The following is a 6,317-nucleotide window of genomic DNA, read 5'->3' as shown; positions in this document are numbered from 1 at the left end:
GAAAAAGAAAACTTTCCTTTTTTCTAACTTGAATATCTTTATAAATAACCTAAGCCCTTATTAGAACTTGACACGTGTCTCAAACTTTCAAGGCTGCCTCTATAAATGATTTGCAGTTTTAAATGGAAATCCAATTTTTTTAAAAATTTTGGTTCATCCGTTTGTCCTTTCCTAACTACCTCGTTAGAATGTAACTAGCATAATAACTCAATAAAATGGGAGCACAATACCTTTGGCGATAACACAATTCACCCAAAATTCCTCAAAAGTCTGATCAATCCATTCTTTTTTACAACTCAACACATTCAGATAATGATCCTTACATAATACTCTAACGTCAACTGTGCGACCTATGCATCGGAATTATCAACCGGGCAAATAAGATTGTGTTTCACAGATTTCTCTCATTCTACTTGACTGTATATAGGATTCACCAAAATTGGGTGTTACAACTCTCCTCCCATTAACAAAATTTCATCTTCGAAATTTTCTAGTCCCAAAGAATACAAAATCTACTAATAACTAACCATCTGCGCCAAATGCATACTAAGAGATGAGTAGTTTCGAATTTCAAACGTCACCCCATAAATTTCTAAACTTTACACTTACCTCTTTTTGACAGATGTAAATTTTACATTGGAGAAATCCATCAAAATAAACTTCTTGCGCAAGTTTGTTTCTATAAAACTTGTACTCAAATACGTCATCAGTTACTTTTGCAAAATTGATCGAAACCCTATTCTTCCTATCCTAGACGTTACTGCATTCTTCATCTTCCATTTCTAATTTTCTCAAAGGTAACTCATTTCTTCTTTCTTCTTTCTACTTTTAACTTTTTATTTCCAACATGAGAATAACTACTATCCAAGGGAGGGATCGTGATTAGACTTTTCAAACCATCACTCATGAGACTCCACCATGCGTGGAGATTGAGATGTGTATGAAGAATAAATAAGATTCCTACCTCTACAGTTAAGAGAATCTTTCTCTTCTTACCTTGATTTTGATTCCTATGAGGATCCTATATCACTTATGGCTCAAATATCAAATATCATGTCTATCGAACATGACCTTTGGAGTGAGGCCTTCAAGAATGCTAGTGAACATTACAAAAATAAGATGACTATTTTAGAGAAGACTGTAAAGACTGAAGAAGATTCTTTGGTTGCACTTCCCCAAAAGTACAAGATTCTTACAATCTGATTGAAAGATTGTATGTTCAAGTCAAGACTCTATAGGTTAGGCGTAGAGATATTCAAAACAAAAATGAACAGCTAAAAGAGGAGGTGAATCAGTTGAACTGTGAAAAATCTATTTAGAAGAGAAACTTAAAGCTTTGGAAGAAAGTCACACAGCAGAACTGGAAAACCTACGCTGCTTTCATGAAGAGACCTTCAAGAAATATCAGGAGGATACCATAAAAAAATATCAATAATGCTCTACAAAGTGGAAATCAAACGTACTTCTAGTCACCCAAGTGGCCACAGTTCCTTTAGAGTGGAATATCAATGATCCTTAGCTTCGTCTCTCCTGGCACAGACCCTTACTACTCACCTATAACACACAAACACAGAAAAGTTCACCAGAACTTAGTGAGTATTTTAGTATTTACCTATTGGATAATTGTACACAGTGCTAGTATTTTAGTCTTTTAGTATTTTAGTATTTTAGTGAGTATCTTGGTGTTCTCACCCTTTAACCTACCTCTGGCGAATGCCATTCTTTTTTCCCTTTTTTCGCACACCATAGATATTATATCTCATTCAGAAGTCATTTATTTTCCCTTTGAATTATTTGACACATCATTTACATTCTACAATTGGATCTTTCATAAATCTTTATCCATCTCTTTTTCAGGTTACTATTGCATACATAACTCTAAGCTATCATTTTACCACAATTCATGAATGATCATGTGCACAGATAGCATATACCTCATTCAAATATCAAATTTGGAATCCTTACTCAAAAAAAACTTTTCTTCTGTTAACCCATCACCTCTCTATATCTCTTCAATTAATTATAAACAATTGAATCATGGTCATGTATATATTTTACTGTTACCCATAGAGACAATTTGCCTTATTGATCTTTCTAATCACCTTTGCAGACCATACTGAATGCCTAAAGCGATTAAATATAGAATCTACCACAAGAACCATTCCTTTAAGGTACACCATTTAGAGCCTTACTATGATACACCGCAAGGATACTTTTTCAGAGTTCGTCATGTAAGTCGTTCCATTAGAGTTCACCACAAAGACTTATCTCTCAAATTATTGTCACAAAGGCTATCATTGCAGGGTTCACCACAGAGGCGATCCCTTCATCATTTTCCACAAAGGCTTTCCTTTCACAGCATGCCACAAGAGAATTCTTTTCATATTGCACCACAAATGCATTCTTTTCCTGACGTGTTTACAATATGAATTTGCCTAAACGTACATTTCGATAGGTTTGCCCACCATCGTCCTATGACATGCAGAGAACCCCATCGGGTAATCACCATCCTTTAATCCCTTTCGGAAGGTGCCATGGCCATGGACTTTTTCCTTTGAGAATTCTTGTTTAATATGTTGTAACCTCAAAAATATAAAAAATTACAAGAAAAAGGACTAAATTGAACTTACCATGCAAGAACCAAAAGGTTTAAGATTTAACAATGAATTCCTTACGTTTCTTTGGTGGTTTTCATGGAGAAGGGAGCATAATAAAAGATTAAGACTATTAATTTTAGCTTATATATTTATAATTAAATTACTTAGTCTTAAGTTAATCTAATTAATGTTAAGCACGTTTAACAAATTTAATGGCTTACAACTAGCCTCCACCACTAGTTTTCATAATATAGAGGGTCTAATTGCTCAATTGGTCTTTCGGTTAATTTAAAATACATAGCGATAAAATTTTACCAGTTTTACAATTTAGTCTTTATACCTTAATTAACTACCCATTTGACAAAATTAGGGGATCAAACTTTAATTAACCTTTTTACTAACCCCTTAAATATTCAATAATAATATTTATGAACTTGAACACCGAAATATGGGGTTATAAAACTGCTATTTTTGACACCACTGAAAAATAGGATGTTATAGGTATACAAATTGAGATTATGAAGTTATCAGACAATATTGAATGGATTTTTGGTAACTATTATGGACCTAATTTGAAATAAATTGTGTGTATAAAAGGAAAATAAAATGAGTATGACACCAAACAAACTCTCAAGAAGATAATTGAATGCCTCTACATTGAAATGAAGTAATAGTGCCATGAAACCATTAGATTAGATTTGATAATTGAGATTTTTTCTAAAGTAATTATGTCGATATGTCTCTTTGCTATGAAGAATTAGTGACATTGACATGCCATTGTTGTAATGAGAGAGTTTGATGATCATCTTTGGAATGTGGACTAAGGATGTTTAGGTACTTGTGGAATGTGGATAATGACTCTTCTAGGTAAATATAATGCTTGGATGAAAAGCTATTCTAGAAATAAGGATGTAAGTTTAAGTCTACCAAGAAGTTATGATTTTGAGATGAAATTAATTCGTGATATGACATTGCAAGGATAAAAGAAGAATTGATTTCATGCATATGGATTTAAAGTGTGGTATTATAAGTACAAACTATAATATTTATTTTAAGAAATGTGTACAATAAGCGGTATGATACTTAGCATGGCGATTTTACTACAAGGTAAGCTAAATACAAGAAGTTAAGTGAATATGATTTGTTATAATGTCTAGGAAAAAATCAAATGTACTTGATATTTTATAATGACCCAATTTTTTTCAGTGTTATAAAACTCGATTTGAGGTCGATCATTTAATTAAATCTAATGGGTCAAAAAATTGAATTGAATAATTAGGTATTGAATATGAAACTGTAGGGTCGAATTATTAAGTGGAATTAAATCTGATTGGTTAGTAATTATAGTACAATAATTAATTTGTATAAATATAAAGTGAGTAAGGTAAGGCCTAAGGCTTGAAGTTGTAATTAATCCAAGGGTCTTAATGAGATAAAACCATTATTTCTAATGGTTAGTGGCTAAGTATGATCTTAGCCGTTAACTTTCCACTAACTTTTGCTATAATAAATCCTAACCATTGATTTATTTAGAAAGGTTAATTACAGTAGATATATTAATTAATTACACACGCACATATATATAACATGAAAATGGGTGAGAGAATTAAGTAAAAGCCATCATCTATCATATTTTCTTTCTACAAGTTCTTGTCCATTGTTAGAGAATAAAAGAAAGAAATTAGCTTAGGTTCTTCTCCAATTTCAACTCATAAATTGTAAGGTAAAAATGATCCTCCTTTGTTGAATTTTTATAAATTCTTAATCATCCAATCTTGGGTTAGAAAACCCAGGTGTTAGTTTTTTCTATTACTAAGCTTTGAAGAAATTACCATTGTTAAGTTGTAAGAAAATTGACGCTTGGAATTGGGGAAAATTATTAATGTCAAGTTAATTATGCTAAAAACATGTTAGTAATTAATGGGAAGTGTTAGTTTTAATTAGAATCAAGTTTAAGTTATAATTAATTTTGTTTCATTCAGGACCTAATTGTACGAAATAAAAACTTTAAGGTACGAGCGTTTAAAGTGCATTTCATATTAAAATTGTGGCGTGTTTATGTTAATATATGAAACTAATAAATATTCCTAATTGAATTTTATCATACATAGCTAAAGACGATTTCGAGACGTCTCGGGTTAAATAAAAAGATGAAGCCATATACGAGTAATTGATTCCGGTTTGTGCTCTCATAATTTGATTTCGGTTTTTTTCTTAAATAGTTAGTTTCAAGCGAATAAAAGCATTATCAATTGTGAAGTCAGGTCATACGAGTTTGACTATTCAATTTTGTTTGTGATTTGTTGAAATATATATAATTGTGCTTGAGATTATGATATCAAAATATGGTAATGATATGTCATTGGATTACAATATGTTTGGATGAATATTTAATATTAAATTTTTCCCTATTAATGATATCAGATAAAGTTGCGGGTATAATTGGCATGCCATGGGATCCATTATTCAGGGGTACTTCAGTTTATATCGATGAGCACTGGGTACGTATTACTTCGGACATTCCAATAAGCGCTTGGTGCATATTACTTCAAACGTACTGATAAGAATTTGGTGCATTTTATATTGGTTTGATATTGGTTTAATTCGCGTACCGTCCTCGATTCCTAGTCAGTTAATAAGGGCCATAATAATAATATGGATGTCAACTATAGAAGGAAATTGATTATGTTATAAGCATGGGAATTAAGATAGATTTGTATTATGTGAAACGAGACTTGAGGGTGAGTTGTTATTTTTGATAACTGGTAATGTAAATCAAATGTTCTGAAAGTGTCTTTAAACTGAAATAATATAGGAACTTACGTAATTTGAGAAATTAAGTAAAGCTTGTTTATATGTGATATGATGACATTTAGTTATGTACTTCATTTAGTTTAGTTATATCAATATATATATCGATTTCAAATTATGTTAGCACCACTTAGTATGCAATACTCAGCGTACAATTCTGTTTGCTTTTGTGTACAGGTATCGTACAGGTCAGCAGATAAGGTCGAAGGCATCCAAGACTCAACAACTTAGCTCAAACCAAGTTTATGCTCACTTAGTATGCATATAGTTTATCATATGTGCTTAGGTTGGGTGTTATGTTCTAAAAGTCAATTTGGATGCTTCTTAGTAAATTTTGATAAGTGGTTCTATAAGTTTATATGGCAAACTTTAATGCTTGATATGGTAAGTTAAATATTTACATTTAAATGTTGTTTAGTGTAATTAGCTTTGTTAGGTTTTGATGTGTTGATTGTCAAGTTTTCAAGGTGTATAATCATACTGAGTATGTTAATTTGATGCGTATAAGTTTGAAAATAAGTTAGTATAAGTTTAGGGTGAAAATAGGTAGTAAATTGCATGTTTAAAAGTGTGCATTTTAGACGTTCCAATGATGTTAGTGTCTCGATACAACTAGAATATGTCTTGAGACCACAAGAAGAAAATTTACCATTTGGAGTATTTTGTTAGCTTGAGTCTTTCAAGACAATCTAGCTTTAGTCTCGAGATAATGTGGCCTTTGGCTCGAGACAAGGGAACTTTGTAGTTAAAATAGTCTTTCCCTATTTCTTGTCTCAAGAGAAAAACCCTATGTCTCGAGACAACTATACATCGAAGAGAAAATAGTGGAATAAGGGATGCTTGTCTTGAGACACACTATTGAGTTTTGTGAATTGAGTTTGGATTCGAGTCTTGACTTCATATTTGACC

The 6,317-nt window shown here is 31.7% G+C and overlaps 1 long non-coding RNA gene across 1 annotated transcript; it reads left to right on the top strand.

The window, feature by feature from the left end:
- Positions 1-4,207: 4,207 nt before the first annotated feature.
- LOC121221169 (uncharacterized) lies at positions 4,208-6,106 on the top strand. The gene is made up of 3 exons (XR_005918642.1): positions 4,208-4,320; positions 5,022-5,098; positions 5,586-6,106. It is a non-coding gene; the product is annotated as an uncharacterized lncRNA (long non-coding RNA).
- The last annotated feature ends 211 nt before the right edge of the window (positions 6,107-6,317 follow it).

Source organism: Gossypium hirsutum, chromosome D09, assembly GCF_007990345.1.
Source record: "Gossypium hirsutum isolate 1008001.06 chromosome D09, Gossypium_hirsutum_v2.1, whole genome shotgun sequence".
Lineage (NCBI taxonomy): Eukaryota > Viridiplantae > Streptophyta > Magnoliopsida > Malvales > Malvaceae > Gossypium > Gossypium hirsutum.
The sequence above is the reverse complement of the archived record's forward strand: the minus strand, read 5'-3'. Positions and strand labels throughout refer to the sequence as shown.